We start from the raw sequence: 19,224 nt of genomic DNA, 5'->3' as shown, positions 1-19,224 counted from the left end.
TGTGCAGCAGAAAGTTCCTGTTTATGCTGCATTCATGCCATATGCCATAAGTCCCCATATATATAATTCTTGGATGTCCTTCTGGGGGATAATTGAGACTGAATCTTGATTATGATAAAGCTCTACAAATCAAGGCCACTGCACCATATTTAATGCTCACATGGTAAATACACATTATGTTACATACCACTAACACTGTAACTACTATAACATTTATTACTGGTAACACACAGCCTCCAATGTCTGATGCTTTCCTTTCCACATGACATCAATGCAGCATTACAAATGCAAAACCTTCTACAAACTGCTCCATACGTGAATCTGAGAGACATTGACATGCCATTACAATCTGCTTTAACACTCTGAAAGCTGTTGTGATATTAATTAATTTATAGCTTCATCATCCTCTCATTCTATGCTGCACGCTGCAGCCTCTGCAGATCTCCTCTAACAGAGTATACAGTGGTTCACTTTAATTACCACAATGCAGAAATGTGGAAAAAGCTGCAAAAATTGGAAAAAGAAAAACAAGAAGCTTGTGTTTTTCTCTCACTCCTGTCTGCACACACACACACACACACACACACACACACACACACACACAAACACACACACACAAACACACACACATTATGCATACATATATACAGTAAGCAGAGAAAGAGAGAGATGGACCCAATAAGGAGTGCTGCAGTCTGCTGGAACAGTATCACAGGATGGGTTCCCCAAGAAGGAGCCAAGACTTTTTCGAGCACACACACACACACACACACAAACACACACACACACACACACACACACCTCACTCCTGGTCTCTCCTCCCTATCTCCCCTCTCTCTCTCTCTCTCTCTCTCTCTCTCTCTCTGATACACACATGTACTGTGGTGACACAATCACATCATCCACACACACACACACACACACACGCTTTGCCTCCCCTCCCCTCCGTACCCCTCCCACCCTCACTCACTCCCTCCCTCTCTCCTCCACGCGCCGCTGGGAGCGACGCCGCTTCCCTGTGCTTTTCCTCCAGACTCTATATTGACTGTACAGTGTAACAGCTCCTTCACAAATGCGCCACACTAATCACCGTACAGTGCATTCCTCCGCTAACAGGCCGGGGAGCAGCCGTGCACACACGCTCATCAGCGGCTGTCAACAAAACCGCGCACATCCCCTTCTTCTTCTTCTCCTCTCTTTCTCTGTCTCCTTACACCGAGGTGTGCAGAAACACTTGGGGCTCCTCTCTTATACAACATCCCTGGCTTCTTTTTTTTAAAGGTGGGGGAGGCTGACATTTTTTTTCTTCTGTCAACACACAGTCACATGCATGAGCATCATCTCTCTCTCATCCCTGCAGCCGAAACAGAAGTCCTGACGTGCGCAACGGAAAAGAAGCGGAGCTCACCTCAACAAGAGTGCGAGTGGCTTCAGAGCAGATGTGAGAGAGGCAGAGGGAGGTTTGGAGTGAGGTGAGGGATGCATGGGGAGGAATGGAGGGTTTTTTTTGTAAGGCAGTTAAAAAATGAAGCTTTACTCACCCTGCAGAGCGGAGAGCTGGTCGGACGGTGCAGCCGACGAGAGATCTGTGCGCACTGGGAAGCCTGGCCACCAAATTTGCAGTTTCCCCCCCTTATCTCTCTCTCTCTCTCTCTCTCTCTCTCTCTCTCTCTCTCTCTCTCTCTCTCTCTCTCTCTCTCTCTCTCTCTCGCTGCACACACTCTCTCTCTTTCGTGTTTCCCCGTATCTTCCCTCTTCTCCTCTCTTTTCTCTCCCCCTCTTTCACTCCTCCTCCTTCTCCTTCTTTACTTCACTCTGCTCTTTCAGCACTGCGGAGAATCGGTTGAATGGGCTTCACTGTAGTTTGGGTATAAGGGAGGTGGGACTGGTGTGTGTGTGTGTGTGTGTGTGTGTATGTGTGAAGGAGAAGAGAGGAGAGGAGAGGAGGGGGTTACAGTGATGTAGGCTAGGAGGAGAAGAAGACGCGCGCACACGCGCATACACACGCGCGCGCGCAGAGAAAGACAGCATGGCATGAGAGCGTGCTGGCCGGAATTGAGGACACAACATGCAAGCTGACAGCATGACTGATTCAAACATACAGCAACAATTAGCATCGTGTAACTCATTAATGAACAAAACACACAACATGAATCTGTAGTGAGAGTGTGCATTCATTTATTCTCTCCATAATAACTGACAGCAGTGAATAAATCCAGCCAGAGAAGTCATATTAACTCAGATGCATTGATTCGGAACAGTTTTGTTTTTTTAAAATGTCCCTCTAAATGAGTCAGAAATGTCATTTAAACTGTTTATCTGGAACAAATGTGTGCATAATGTGACATTAACTACATTATTACTCAATAAGTGGTGATGAAATACTAATAGAGACCAATAATGTAGAGTTATCAGTTAAAAATGTTAAAAACACAGAGCAATAATTATTAGATATTCTGTCATTTTATGGACCTTTAATGTCCATCAGCAGTTGGTTTTGATAACAATAATCACCGCTTTTGCATCAAGACTGATTAAAAAGTGCAGCAGTAATTAGCATTGTGTTACTAATTATGTAATTTTAAATTTATCAATCTGCAAACCTACAGAAGAAGCTATGAGGGCCAGAGGTGTTATTGGTTTATGAACTGCTTTGTATTAAAACATATCCACTGAAATATATATAAAAAAAGACCAAATCTAAGATGAGAACATTGGGATTGGTATGTTATAAGTGATTTTACATGTTTTTAAGTGACAACGATGCAATAATGACGATGAAGAATAAGGAAATAATGTGAAAGAATAGTTGAACATTATTATTACATCATCAGTTGAACACTTGCATGAAATATTAGGATTATATGGAATTTAAGGGGTTTTAGAAATATTTAAATGGCAGCTGGGCTTAGCAGGGACCTGCCGGGGGCCCGACAGCTTCAGGTTCAGCAAAGAGTGTCGAAGGAGGAGAAGACACGGGGTCAAATGACGTCATATTCTACGGGAGTGTCACATGCAGAAGACTCAGCAGGTGGTGCCCAATCACAGAGCGCCTTGGTTCTGTCAGTCTGAGTTCAACCAATGAGCACCTGGATGAAAACGACATCACAGCTGAGTTAACCCTCTGGAGTCCACGAAAGCACCGGAGCATGACACCTCATGACGTTGCAACGTAAAAATGAAGCAGCATGGAGCCCTGCTGGCAGCTTCACTATATAGTTTTGGCTTTTCCCACTACTTTCCATGTCACATTTAGTACATCAACTCTTTTTCAGCAAAGGTAAAAAACACCTAAACCAAGTGTAACATGATATTACTGAAGTTTCTGCAGAGATTTTATTGAATTTTGTTGTGTGGATTCAGCATTTTTAATGCAATTTGTGTGTTTTTATGTGTTTTTTTTTTTTTGCATTTTTTGTGTTTTTAGTGTGTTTTTTCATCTATGTTTTTTGTATTTTTTGTGTGTTTTTGTGTATTTTTTGTGTTTTGCTGTTTTTTTTTTGTCATTTTCTGTGTATTTTTGTGTTTTTTATGTATGTTTTTTGTATTTTTTTGTGTGTGTTTTACGATTTTTTTTGTATTTTTTGTGTGGGTTTTTTTTGGGTTCAAAATGTTGATCCAGTAAGTCAAAATGACAAAATAATAATCAGGCGAAGTTGTGTTGAAAGAAAATGATACCAACATTTCTTAAGTTGTTTATACAGGCAGAATGAAAAATAGTCAAAATCCTTCAAAATAACCCCAAACTCCAAAGGGTTAATAAAGTGGGTTAAAGTGAAAAAAACATTGTCAGATCATGCTGAAGTTGTGCTAAGAAAATACCAAATACCAATCATGGGTATAATAAATATTATGTGGTATATCAGACCCCAGAGGGTTAAACTGTGCTTTAAAATGTGTTCTACCCCAAAAAATATGATGTTATTTGACCGTGTGTCTTCTGCTTCTTGAGGTTCGGTCTCACTACGGCCCACAGCTTTGACCCATGACAGGGCCGTGAAGCTGCAGGTTTTCGTTCCAACCAAGCAGGAGTTCAACTGATCCAACAAATCAGCTGAGTAACGACAGTTGAGGTGGTTGAATGAGTCGAGTCAGGTGTGCTCCTGCAGCCACACTGGCTCTTTCATGGATCAGTTGGACACAGCCGCCTCCAGGGTTAATCAGGTCCAGATAGTTAAAGTCTCAAAGCAGTTTCATTAGAATGATCCATAGCATTTTTTTTTCCAGATTTATTAAATCTCTGCACTGCAAAGATTTAAGCTTGCAGCAGCCTGCCGGTCTGTGACCCTGACTGGCCTGACCATCATTTGCAAAAACATCTTGTTTATTTTTGTATATCTTGTTTACTAAGATATTAAGATACAACATGAGAGAGAAGAGAGAGAAAACAGGATGTCACATATGAGAAAAAAACGTGTGCATGTGTCTCACTGTGCTTTTGCATGTGATATTTTGTATGTGTGTGAGCATGTGTGTATGTGTGTGTGTGTGTGTGTGTGTGTGTGTGTGTGTGTGTTTGTGTGCTTGTCTGTTATGCCTCCATACCCTCTTTCATGGTTGAGTGGCCCCATCAGCCCCTGGCGACCCACAGACTGATACAGTAGGCTGTGCTGCCCTGTGACTCACTCTGAGCCTGTGTGTGAGTGTGTGTGTGTGTGTGTGTGTGAGTGTGTGTGTGTGTGTTAATGCATAAGTACATGTGTGGGCAACAAGGGAATTCATCCCACCTGCCAACACTAACTTCAAACACACACACACACACACACACACACACACACACACAGAAGAGGGCCTATATGGACCCAAACTGAGATATGTTCTTGCTTGTTTGTTTTCACTCGTTTAAGCAACATCCTGAGCTGTGATTGGCTGATTATGGAACAAAATGATAATCCACAGCAGCACCATAATGCTAATTAAATTAAACGATGTTAAATATATATTCAGTAACAATTTGAGCTTGAAGTTAAACTGCACAAAAGAGGTAGTGAATGTACTCTTTAGGAATTCACAGTGCAAAAATGTAACATGTCACATAAAGCATATTTATTTAACATTTTATTGCACAAGGGATACAGCATGAATCAGACACTTAAAGTAAGCAATGATCAAATGTCATTACACACAAACAGAAGTTACAACTCTGTCTTAATCCTATTACCAAATGTGCCTAAAGGTTAGAGAAGCTTCTAACCGGAGGGTTGCCGGATCAAATCCCAGGACTGACAGGTCATGTCCTGACTCTCCGGGTGCAGAAATGTGCTGCCCACTACTCCGAAGCATGGTGTGTTCACTGGTGTGTAAAGGATGGGTTAAATGCAGAGGACAGATTCACTGCTCACTGTTTCACTGTGTGTGTGCAGATCTGAATCTGAATCTTCATCTTGAGCATCAGCAGTAGGAGACAGTGTTGTAAAACATTTTGCAATTTCAAAAATAGTTAAGGCTCTATAAACATTGTTATTAAATTATGCTAAAGGTTCGGTAACTTACTTTATTGAGGTTAGAGAAAGATGGAGGCAACAATGAGTTTATAACAGAGGCAAATGTGACACCCATTTCCAGTGTTATTAGATATTTGAATGACTGGTAATCAGCCCATAACAGTGAGCCATTAGGAGCCTGTTCCACCTGCTGGCAGGTTTAGAAGGTCATTATCAGCCCATTCAATGGCCGCTCGCTGGAAACAAAGTGGTTACATTTAGTTAAAAAGCTGCAGTTTCCTTATAACTTTGCTGCAAAGGCTAGACGTTATAAAAGATTGCTTAAAAAGTAAAATAAATGCACGTAAATACCGTAAATTACCAGATTGCCAGATGTGACATAGCCATAGCTATACATTTTCCTCAGTGGTTAAAGAGGTTCTATTTTTGATAAAAGGGTGTGTCTCTTTTAGTAATTTTTTGTATTTTTTTGGTAATTTTGTGTCTTTTTGTAACAATTTTGTGTCTTTTTTGGTTATTGTGTGTCTTTTTTTGGTCATTTTGTTTTTTTCTGTCATTTTGTGCCTTTTTAAAAATAATTTTGTGTCTTTTTTGGTGTTTTTTCAGTTATTTTGTGTCTTTTTTTATTTTGTGTGGGGTTTTTTTTGTAATTTTGTGTTTTTTTTAAAGTAATTTTGATTTTTTTCTGTCATTTTGTGTCTTTTTTTTGTAATTTTGTGTCTTTTTTTGGTCATTTTGATACTGCGTCCAGCGGCCCCCAGGTAATTTGAGTTTGAGACCCCTGCTCTATGTGCTTTTCTACCTCCAGATTACCAGATGTGACATAGCCATAGCCATAAATTTCCCTCAGTGGTTAAAGAGGTTCTATTTTTGATTAAAAGGTGACTAAATGTACTGTGATCCATATTTGCTGCACTGCCTCCACACTGAAGGACATTTCTTGCAGCCTGGGTGCAGTTGGAGGACTCCTGCAATGACACACAGCACAGCAGCCAGTGATGCATTGGCAAACACCATGAAAAAAAATCTATAATATCTTAAAAGATGTGTATGCCTGTCCCTGGAAATCATCATGCTTTCAAGTGCATCGAGAGCCTGATGTGAGCTGACATGTGCCATGTGGTCTCTATAGGGTACAGAGTCAAATGTAATCACATCCTTCAGTACATGTTGACGCGTCACAGCCACTGGCCTACATTCTCACACACGTTTCAATAGGCTCTGTTATCAGAAAAGAGAAAAAAAAAGATTAGTTTAGCCTCAAAATGGGTCGTCCCCACTTCAGGTAGGCTCTCATCTCTCGGCGCTGCAGGACGAGCAATCTGCTTCCATAAGTCCCGCTCCCCGGGGAGAACTGTAAACTTCTTATCCAGCCCTGAAAAGTCATGCAAGCTGGAGGGAAAATGGGAAAAATATGCACAGCTCTGGCGTCATGTAAAGTGTTGTCTGTAGTTACTGCAGACGGCTTCTTTTTTATTTTATTTGACCAGTTATTTGTTGGTTTCTTTAGACTTCTGTCAGAACTCTCAGGCTTTTTGATACATTCATACTTATTTTCTTTTTGAGGGCCGACAAACACAAAAGTCTTTTTTTTTTTTTTACTTGGGAGTACCACAGGGTTCAATTTTAGGTCCTCTTTGATTATCTTCAATCACTTGGCTCTTTATTTAGAAAACACAACATCTCTAATCACTGTTATGATGATGACACTCAGCTCTACTTGAAGTTTAATAAACATTCTTGGGGCTGTATTATTAGGGCTGTATTATTAGGGAATCAATGTATTGGTATATTCGACCAGTGCGTTTAGACTTCTGTCAAAACTCTCAGGCCTTTTCACACATTCATCTTTTTTGTTTTTGATGGCAAAGAAACACAAAACTCTCTGTTAAGATGTACGTCTTTACTGTGAAGTACCACAAGGTTCAATTTTAGATCCTCTTTAATTATCTTCAATCACTTGGCTCTTTATTTAGAAAACATAACATCTCTAATCACTGTTATGATGATGACACTCCACTCTAGTTTCTACTGAAACTGGGTGATGCTCATAGTTTTAAGTCCTATTGAACACAAGTTTGAGTTTAATGTAAAATAACAAAAAATCTTGAAGTTTAATAAACATTCTTGGAGCTGTATTATTAGGGCTGTATTCTCAGGAAATCAATGTCTTAGTATATTCGACCAATGCGTTTAGACTTCTGTCAAAATTCTCAGGCTTTTTCACACATTCATCTTTTTTGTTTTTGATGGCCAAGAAACACAAAGATCTCTGTTAAGATGTACGGTTTTACTGTGGAGTACCACAAGGTTCAATTTTAGGTCCTCTTTGATTATCTTCAATCACTTGGCTCTTTATTTAGAAAACACAACATCTCTAATCACTGTTATGATGATGACACTCCGCTCTACTTTCTACTGAAACTGGTGATGCTCATAGTTTTAAGTCCTATTGAACACCTTGAGGGAGTTTAAGGTAAAATAACAAAAAATCTTGACGTTTAATAGACATTCTTGGGGCTGTATTCTCAGGAAATCAATGTATTGGTATATTCGACCAGTGCGTTTAGACTTCTGTCAAAAATCTGAGGCCTTTTCACACATTCATCTTTTTTGTTTTTGATGTCAAAGAAACACAAAGATCTCTGTTAAAATGTATGTTTTTACTGTGGAGTACCACAAGGTTCGATTTTAGGTCCTCTTTAATTATCTTCAATCACTTTGCTCTCTTTTTTTTTTTTTGAAAACTTTTGAAAAGACATTTCTTTTCACTGGTATGCTGATGATACTCTGCTCTACTTTACACTTTGACTGGGTGACACCCATAGTTTTAATTCCTCTTTGAGGGAGTTAAATATGAAATAACTAAAATCTTTAAGTTAAATAAACATTCTTGAGACTTTGTCCTCAAGAAATCAATGTGAAAATGTTGAAACTGGACAAAATAACTAAAATAATAAATGTATCTTCTATCTTGGAAGCATTAAATAATAAAATAATTTTAGTGAGGTATGTAGAGAGTTCTTTATGTCCTTTTATTTCTTAGAGTGTACACAAATGATAATTTGACTGTCCCTTTTGCATATAAAACATCTTTAAAATACTTTCAGTGACTTGAAAAATGCAACGATATCCATCAGGAAACACTGGAAATAAACTGATTTCCAACACTTTTGTACAGTGTTTTTTTTAATTGTTTGTTTGTTTCTAATTTTGAACAATCTATGTCATTGTCCTATTATTGCTTCCTGCTTTGAATATGAGCATAAGATACACACTTTAAGTGAAATTCAATTGCAGTTCTCTAAAGTTTTTTTTTCTTTCATGGTGGAAAGCTCAAACAGAGTTGATTATCAAGTGCAACTCGGCTTCCCAGTGAAAACACTTCTAATGAGGCCCAGAACAGCAGAGGGTTAAGGAACCTCCTGCCATTTATGTGTGACTCATAATCACAAACATAGTAATAGCGAGGGAGCACATGGCCTATTTAACTGGTTATTCCCGAGTCAGGCCAACTGGTCCTGAGTCAAATTGCCTTCTGCTGCTGCACAGATCAGGGAAAAAATAACTACTGGTGCATCCGTCAGACTCTGCTGCAGTCTTACTGTTTCACAACTGCTCCAAATCCAAAGTAGCCCATTTCTATAGAAAGTTTGATGCTTTTAGTGATTGCATGGCACACCAGTGTAGTTCCCAGCAATCGGCTGCAAAAGATTTTGCAAAGTTGGGGACTTAAATATGCAGAAATCATAGACAGTGGTGTCATTAACCTCTGTTCATACAGGTTGACATAACAAAGAAGACATATATATTTATTTAATCATACACTTTTAAAATCAATATTTAACCATTATAAATATTGGAATATTATCTATCTCTAACTCTTTTTGCAACTTTTTTTTGTTGTTGTTGGTCCATTCGCCTACCTCTGTTCACCTTTGATTTATTTGTGATCACATTTGTATTTGTTTGTGTGTTTGTAATATATGGTTCCTTGTTTTTGTGATTGTATATGGATGTGTGTATGTATTGTATTCGTGTATATCTTGTGTTAATGTGATCATATGTTGTATATATATTTTGTCTAAATTAAGAAAATAAATAAATAAATAAATAAGAGTCAACTCAGACTTGAAAATACAAAGCCTTTTAAACAAAAATATTAAGTTAATAGTCTCTGATACAGGTAAAAAAAAATGGCTGCCCTTATTTATAATCAAATTCAACATCTAAATGTGCATTCAATTGTAAAGTATACTATGACCTTTACAAATGTGACAGTGATAAACAATAAACACGTTAATTGATTTAAAAATAACATATTTTGTGTTGGTAAACGTCTGCTAATTATTAGTGCATTTCAGTTTAGCAGATTAGATAAATGAAATAAGGATTTATCGTGTTATTCATGTAATCAGATATGACCATTTACTAACATTGCTGTTATTGGGTCTTTTCTGTTTGTGTGTGCACTTCTTCAGTAGTTAGTAATCATAATATTACTTTAATATTTTAATCTGAAGTTTACATTAACATCTAATTTAATTAACCACTGATGTAAAGCTCCACCCGCCCAGCATGCACAGTGACGCAAATCAAACACACGCAGAAGGTGACGTCAGATGGGCGAGGGAAGGTGGGCGTGGCTTAGGTGCTCATTCGGTCCTGAGGGTCCTCCAGGTAACTCCAGCAACTTTTGATGCAACTCAAACTTTTTGAAAACTTCAGTACCAGAGAGGCGGAGTGGACTGGTTTCACTGGGAAAGGGGGACTTAGTGGACATGTGACATTATGCAATGAACATGAAGGAGCAGAGACTCTGGTCGCACCTGGAGGCTGTGGAGGACTTGGCGGTGCACGAGCCGGAACGACGCTCATACAGGTGAGTGCAACATCGCTCGCGCTTTTGCAGACTGTCTTTGCTTTAACCCTTTGGAGTCCATCTATTTATTGAAAATGCACTTGTTTTATTTACAGTAATAACTTTATTTATATATGATATGTAGACAAGCTGAGAAAGACAGTTGAAAGTGCATCATAGGAGCTTTCACAGTGTGACATTTATGTTTCTAGACCATTTTTAAAAAGTGAATTTTCTTTCTACAATGAAAACTATTACTATTTTCAATTTACATGCAAATAGACTGTTTTGTAGTTTTATTATTTATTATTTTTTCTGCTGTTTTTGTGTGTATAAATGGTAAAAAAAAAACAACAACACACATTTCCATAGACACCTGTGTCTTTTGCTTGTATTTTGGGTTCCTGGCAGTTTTATACTTTGTTAATTAAAATAAAATGAAAAATCTGACTGATAGCCAAGTTTGTGTGGAGAAAAAGGAGCCATGCATGTGATGTAAAGACAGACTGAAAGATGCTAAACAGAGACAGAAATGAATGCATAGGAAGTTGACAAATTTGAACCAAAATCTCCTGGACTTCAGAGGTTTAATGTTTTTCTTTGTTTGTCTGTGGCTGTTTGTATTGGACTGTACATGTCCTCCGTGCTGTCTGACCTGCTTTATCAGCCTGTTAAACTGTCGGCTTGATGTGGTTTAATAGAGCTAGCTTCTCCCGCCATGTCCACCGGCCTGTTTATTTATTATTACTGGTAATATTTGTTTGATTGTGAGATGTTTTCCTCTGTTTGCTGGTTAATTTCAGTCACGTCACACTGATGTTTTGGGTTGTTTGATTGATAATGATATATAATGTATATAATTGATAAAGTTGTGTAGCCTGCTGTTGGCCTGCACAGGCTGCAGAGTGATGGTTTGGACATCAACAGGGCTGTTACAATATGTGTTCACATTCACACCTTATGCAGTAATTTTAATAGTAATATCATCACCATAGGAAAATAAATTAATAAAAATAATAATACATATTTATTTGACATTAAGTGGCCAGGGTTTAGGCCTAGATAAGTATTTTTTATTTCAGCCTACTCCCTTTTTTTCGGACCAAAATGATATAAGGAAATGCGTATTGAATATTAAGTTAACTGGTTCTTATATCTATCTTTTTACTTAGACGGGGCAGATGCATGTATAGGGCTTTATATACTGTATGTGTGTAAATGTTTATATGTTTATGTACATCTGTTTAATGGTGCCTATGTGAGTATGTATATGTATATACATCTAGCCTACGCTGTTGTAGTTTATGTTGTTTATTTTTTCGGTTAGAAAAGAATAATAATAAAATTAAAATTAAATCATCATATACAAACTTTATTTCCCCTCCATCCACCCTCTTTCCTTCTTATTCATGCACATCATTTTTTTTTACAATTCAGCTGAAATACTTTTTTATTTTTTATCTGCATACTACTTGAGACTTACAGTAATAGTACTTTTATTTATGTTGTAATACTCTTTCCATCACAGGATATGACTCAGTAATTTAAACTTTTATTTATTTGTTATAATTTTGTCTTGTCTGGTGCAGGACAAAAACAAAAATTGAGGCCAGAAAACATTTGTTTTGTTCTGTAAAATATCACATTTCATGGCCAGTTCAATGAATTTTAATGGGTCTTCTATCAGTGTTTTAGTTGCTGGGCCAAAGTTGGTGAAACAGAAAGTTTGAGCTTGAGGATTATAGCTCATTAGCTGTGTTTCCGCATCTACTTTTATTTCACCTCTATTAGATAAAAACAGAAAGACCTTTATGTGGCCTTGCAGCTCACCAGCTGTAGCAGTTCATCAATTAGCCCGACGTTTATTATCACCATAAAGTCTCTTAATTTCTAGAGCCAAATTTTTCACAGAGACATATTTTTGCTGCATCATTTTGCCCTAAAAATGTGATGAAAGACTAAATGCTGTGGCTGCCGTGGTGCTGATGCAGGAGTTTACAGGGTCTTGCTTATTAGTGGATAAAGAGATGCTGAATCTGAATTTATTGCACATTGGATTAAGAAATTTGCCAAAAAATGTGATAATGCACAGTGCTACAACATCTATATTCTGATGTGTTTGACTGAAAACAGTGCTGATATAATGTGACACTGACTCTATTTGAATATATATATATGTATATATATATATATATATACAGCCTCTTAAGACTTCTTCCTGTTTCTGTTAACCTTTTTTTAGACTCGTACAGTTAACATAAAGATTTCTGTTGAGACTGGATCAATACTAAAGTCCCTTCAGAGAGGCAGAAGTCTATTTTAAAAGACAAAGCAATAATCAATCATTATACAAAGGGTAGAGTTCAGAGATGGACATTGTATTGGTTCAGAGGAAATCTTAAAATGGACATTAACAATCAATATGTTTATTGATCCAGTCGTCATAATATCAGAACATGAGAAAGATAACCAACATGTCAGCATCTGAAGGAAAGTGACACAAAGTAGAGGTGGGCGATATGGTCCTAAAAGAATGTCACGATATTTCAGGCTATTTTTGTGATAACGATATTCTTGACAATATTACGAAATACTTAAAAAGATATAGAAAATATTATTTTTTTTAGTCTGTATGAATAAATAAAAATCTAAAATGTAGTGTGAAGTGCAAATCTCAACAGTTGCCAAATACAAAAAAAAAAATTACTCTTGACTCTTGAGTATGAGGAAATAATAAAACCATTTAGGGGTTCCGGGGGCATATTTAAATGACATTTTGTAAAGGAAAATAAAGGTTCTTGTTTGTTTTATTTAAGGCATCTTATTTTGACAGTCTTCTTGTAAGTTCTGTGGTGGATTCTGTTAACACACTGTGCTCTTATTTTGAAAACTGCATGTGTTTAGCGACAGGGAGTAAGTAGCTTTTTGTGATTAAAACAACTTTAATTGTTGGCTAATGTTAGCTCGTGGCTAACGAAAGGCATAATGCAGCAGTGTGTTTCACTCAACCTTACGCCACTACATCAAGAAGTAGGAATGTTGCCAATATCATGATATGCATTTTTTTTAACCTTAAAAAAATATACCGATACGATATGGCACAGCCCTAACACAAAGTGGGATAAAGCATCAATTCACCTAAACGTTCATGCATGCATGGTTAGCTGAAAGCAACTTTTAGCAGCTTGCAGGTAAAAAATATGTTTAAATCAAATCTCTCTTGAACATATAAAGTATTTTTTGAGCTGGTAGATGACCAAAATCTTCTATCACAAAACAGGCCTATAATTGAATCCCCTTTCAACCAGATTGAGCCCAGTTGTAACCTATACTTGTCTGAGTCCTCCAGATAGAGTCTGGCTCTAAAACACAGAGGTCTGCCTGAGTGGACCTGGTTTGTTTGGTCTTTCTTGCAGATAATTTCTAGGTGTGATTTTCTGTGCCGTCCCAGAGCTCCTCCACCTCTATAAAGCTGCCACCTCACTCCCTCGGAGAGAGAGAGAGAGAGTGTGTGTGTGTGTGCAGCATTTGGCCACTTTATTATTTGTTTTCTCACTAACCAAACAACACGTTCCTCACACATGTGATTTCTACATCTCTCCTCTATTTTACGGTTCACAGCTTTATTTTGTCAACAAAACATTGGAGAGCAGCATCGGTTCTGTGTCCCTGTTTGGTCACGACAACAGATACAGCTCATAGTGTGTTCACGTCATATCACAGTAATCATAATTATAACCTTGTTATTATGACTGGGAAACATTCTGAAATCTCTTATGTAGCTGAATTTAAACATAAAAATAAAGACATGTCTGTCAACCAAAAACAAACCTGGATGTCTCACATCAGCCACTGTCCATAACACGTAATATTGCAAAAAAAAGTGTAGGGCATATTTTCCACAATAACTACATATGTTCATGTTCTAGACACTGTAATAAACACACAAAAAAAAATTCAAAGCATTTTACTTACTTGAATCAGATGAATCCAGTCCAGTAAATTAAAGGGATGTTGCTCGATCAAAAAGGGCGGGGCTTATATGCAAATGTTGGATCCAATCGCATTGTGAGTACAAACAATAGGACCCAATGATCATGGTAATGTGGTTGAACAAAAAATAAAAAATTAGAGTTTTTTGGGGATAACCAAAATGTTTGTAATTCTGCAACACTGGGTCTTACAGGGTTAAAAAAGACACAAAATTACCAAAAATAGACACAAAATTACCAAAAAGACACAGAATAACCAAAAAAGCCACAAATTATTTAAAAAGACACAACGTTATTCTAAAAAAGACACAAAATTACCAAAAAAAAGTAATTAAGGGACCACCCACACACAACACGGTAAAGTGCCATTCACATAAAACTCACATTAAACTTTCATATCAAGGTGGGGGCCACAAAATATCGTCACGAGGGCCGCAATTGGCCCATGGGCCACGAGTTTGAGACCCCTTACATAGAGTATTCAACAAACAGATTGAAAACAAGAGAAGACATAAAAATGTTGGCATTTTGGAATAATTTAAATCAATCATTAGCCGCGATGAGTCCAACCATTTTTTTTTATAGAAATCCCCTTTGTTGCTGTGTTTTAAATAAAACTAATGCTTTACAGATGGAAAACAAAGCTTGGAACCCAGCGAACCAGAATAAATCAGCCCACATTAAATATTCTCACAACAGAAATGCATCATTGTGAAATAAACCCCTGAAGTAACGACGGCGTCCTGCACCACCACACCTATAGAAGTGCAGACGTCGGCGCTAACTCTCCCTCATTACCACGCCACCCGTGTCTGCAGCCCATTGATGTATAGAAATCCCTCCTTTCTATGCTGCTGCTCGCACGTGTAGATCAATGTACAGCGAGCTATATATAGCTGCGCTCGTGTATTGGATTTCCCTGGCAGGGAGCTAAAAATAGACGGAGGGGCGAGGAAAGCGGGGGCGAGAGGGACCCCAAAGGAATAAGACGAAGACAGAAGGATAAAGAAAGAGGAGGAGGATCTATAAGGGCTCTGCTGCTCAACTAGCACTGCAGCTTTTATTTCACCCTTTTCCTGACTGAAAAAAAACACTAAATGACTTTAAACAGACACAAAATGAATGAAAAAGACACAAAATGACCAAAAAACCCCACTAAATTATTTTAAAAAAAGACACAAAATTTATTAAAAAAAAGACACGAAATGACCAAAAAAAAAGACACAAAATGAATGAAAAAAACCCACTAAATTACTTTAAAAAAGACACAAAATTAATAAAAAAGACACAAAATGACTGGAAAAAAACACTAAATTACTTTAAAAAGACACAAAATGACCAAAAAAGACACAAAATGACTGAAAAAAACACTAAATGACTTTAAAAAAGACACAAAATGACTGAAAAAAACACTAAATGACTGAAAAAAACACTAAATGACTGAAAAAAACACTAAATTACTTTAAAAAAGACACAAAATGACTGAAAAAAACACTAGATTACTTTAAAAAAAGACACAAATTTGTTTTAAAAAGACACAAAATGACTGAAAAAATACACTAAATTACTTTAAAAAAGACACAAAATTGTTTTAAAAAGACACAAAATTACCAAAAAGAGACACAAAATTACCAAAAAAAAGTAATTAAAGGGATCTTCCACACACAACACAGTAAAGTGCCATTCATATAAAACTCACATTAAACTTTCATATCAAGGTGGGGGCCACAATATATCGTCACGAGGGCTGCAATTGGCCCGCGGGCCGCGAGTTTGAGACCCCCTGTCCTAAGGTGAATTGCCGGTAGCTTGTTCCAACACTTGAGCTTAAAGAAAGAGGAGGAGGGTCTTTAAGGGCTCTGCAGCTTTTATTTCACCTTTTCCTTCATCTGTTGAGTCTCTCTGCACCATATTTAGTCTCTTCTTTGATACAATCAGCTTGTTTTATTACCTCACAATCACAATAGTTTCTTGCCTGTTTCTTTTTATGTGCAAACAACAAAATAGTGAATGACAGTGGTGTGTGGCTCAGTTACATTTGTGGCCACTTATCCCTTCAGCACCTCAGAGCTGAGGGAGTTTTCCTTCAGTTCCTCCACATGGAGCTCTTAAAGAACGCCTCGGGCACCAGTAGTAGGTTCTCCCGTCCGCTGGGAGGTTTTTTTTTTACGAGCCGAGCTCAACAGAAGCTGGTGTTCAGCTCTGATCGAGCTCATCCAGCTGCCAGCTGAACATCAGGATGATTGGGACGCTAGTCACCGTACATCTGTTCTCTCACATACATTTTTAGATGGTTTTTCATAGCCGACTTGGAAAGAGGTGTTCAGATTACAGCTGGTACTTACTACTTTAATTCTGGAATAATCTGTAGATTGAATAAAGGTCCTAACTCCAGAGGTGTTTGATTTACAAAGAAAAAAAAACAAAAAACAGGAAAATTAGCACATTTGAGAAGTTAGACAAGAAATTGAATGTTTCTGTCGACTGACGTAACAACTCAACTAACAGCCTCAATTAAAAATAAATCCTTACACTAATGATTAGTACAGATTGTCCAAACATTAACCCATAAGAACCCACGGTGACACGGTGATTTATTATTATTTTGTTACTGAAAAACAAATCTGAAAAAGAATTAGTTGTTAAACAGCACTATTAATGTCATAATGTTTTAATATATGTTGTGGAGATGCAGGAAAAAGGCAAATTTGTGTTTCAGTAAGCAGAAAAGGTGTCAAGTTTATTTATATCAAAATAAGAAATATCCTAAAAATAAATACCATAAACACCCAATGTGACAAATATGTCACATCACAGATCTTTGATATTTAGGAGTAGTATTTTAAAAAAACATCATAAATGTGTTCTATGTGGTCCACTTGGTCTCTGGTATATCCCCCATAATTTTCGTTCAAGGATAAATAGGTCTAGGTTCTTATGGGTTAAATATTTTTTTTGTATTTTTTTTGTGTGATTTTGTGTCTTTTTTAAAGTAATTTCGTTTTTTTCTGTCTTTTTGTGTCTATTTTGTTAATTTTGTGTCTTTTTTTTGTATTTTTTTGTATTTTTTTGGTAATTTTGTGTCTTTTTTTGTTATTTTGTTTTTTTTGTTGTTTTTTTTTTACTAATTTTGTGTCTTTTTTGGTCATAATGTTTTTTTTTTAAGTAATTTAGTTTTTTTCTGTCATTTTGTGTCTTTTTTTAAAAGTAATTTTATGTCTTTTTTTTGGTCATTTTGATACTGCCTCCAGCGGCCCCTGCTCTATGTGTTTTTCTACCTCCTTTTATTTATTCATTCATACATTTGCATTTCCTGTGAATTTTTCTGGTGCAAATGTGACGAACGGTTGGGAAAAATGTGCACACGAGTGACAGAAGGAACATGGATTCATAAACTAATAAGCACACACTCCACATGGAATTAATGAGAATTACTGTCATTAATAATTTATCTGCACATGATTGTGGCGTCTGTGACACTTCTGGGCCGTTTGTTCTGCAGTTTACTGTCGATGCAAATGTCACACTATAAGCTGCAGCACAGAACTGAACGCACAAACATCTAAAACAAACATGTGACGGAGCATTAACTTCACTATAATACCATAAGCTGCGTAAATGTCAAATGACTCAAGTTTGTTTATATTTGCATGTGTTCATGTGTAATGTGCCCGTGTACATACAGTTCTGCCTCGGTGTATACAGTGTTTGTTTGTTTGTGCATGTTTGCTGCATGCAGCATTAACATGCAGCCTGTGATCTGTGATCTGACTGGAAGCAAGTGGAGAAACATACATTAGATCTTTATGTTGAAGCTTCCAGCATCAGTTAGCTTTACAGCTTTAGGATGTCGTCTACAGTCATGGAGAACATTATTAGACCCTTGTTTTCTTCAGTTTCTTGTTCATTTTAATGCCTTGTACAACTAAAGGTACATTTGTTTTAACAAATATAATGATAAGAATGAAAAAAGCTCATGAGAGTTTAATTTAAGAGCTGATATCTAGACATGTTGGAACCTGGTCTCACAGGAATCCGTGAAATAGCCACGTATTCGCTTAACTCAAAATCCGTGGAATAGCCACGGAATCACTCAAATTTCCGTGAAACTGACACGGATTTCGCTACAATGCAAGTTAATGACAGTCATATCCCGTGGCTATTCCATGGATAGTTCCTATTGGTTTGTTCCAAGTCACATGACTTTTAAGGTCCCGGCGGTCAGAACAAAAAACATGGTGGACAGTTCTCTCATTTTTAGTGAAAAAATCAATATTTTGACTTAGTTTCTGCATAAAAATGGATTTTGATCACATTTCTAGCCAGAAATATATGTTTTATTTTCTAAATATTCACTCAGTGAATGTACATAATCACTTTGTATGTTGGAATAGCCACGGGATATGACTGTCATTAACTTGCATTGTAGCGAAATCCGTGTCAGTTACACGGAAACTTGAGTTATTCTGTGGCTATTTCACAGATTTTGAGTTAAGCGAAATCCGTGGCTATTTCACGGATTCCTGTCCGGATCTGGATACTTTTTCCACCACGACATATTTTAAAACCAAATGTAAACAGGGTTTGTGTCTGTCAGATCTGTAAAGACACGACTCCTTTCCAACATGTTCTCTCCAGTAAATGTATAATGTGATGAGAGTAGCGTTGTCAGAAGTATCCATACGAACACGTTGTATCCGGATACGATACTCATTTTCAAAAGTATCGATACCCCCTGACCTTTCCTTTCAAACTGACCTATTACTGATGTTATCGTGGCCGTGTTATTATTAGCCATTAGCAAAGCTAGCAATTAAAGGCTGACGTCACGTTAATGATTATGAACAACGTAAATAAATAAATAAATCAGGCACGTAGTATGCCCATGTTACGTTTATTGACACAGTGTCAGTATACATAAGCATAG

General features: G+C 37.2%; 1 protein-coding gene across 1 annotated transcript in view; it reads right to left on the bottom strand.

The window, feature by feature from the left end:
• cacng7a (calcium channel, voltage-dependent, gamma subunit 7a) overlaps nt 1–1,655 on the bottom strand; it is a 60,376-nt gene extending 58,721 nt beyond the window's left edge. The window contains exon 1 of the mRNA XM_059350567.1: nt 1,542–1,655. The gene's annotated coding sequence lies outside the window, so the exon portion shown is untranslated. The remainder of the gene's footprint in view (nt 1–1,541) is intronic.
• Between the last annotated feature and the right edge of the window lie 17,569 nt (nt 1,656–19,224).

The sequence above is a fragment of the Centropristis striata genome, chromosome 14, assembly GCF_030273125.1.
Source record: "Centropristis striata isolate RG_2023a ecotype Rhode Island chromosome 14, C.striata_1.0, whole genome shotgun sequence".
NCBI classification, from domain to species: Eukaryota; Metazoa; Chordata; class Actinopteri; order Perciformes; family Serranidae; genus Centropristis; species Centropristis striata.
This window is presented reverse-complemented; position numbering and strand designations above follow the sequence as displayed.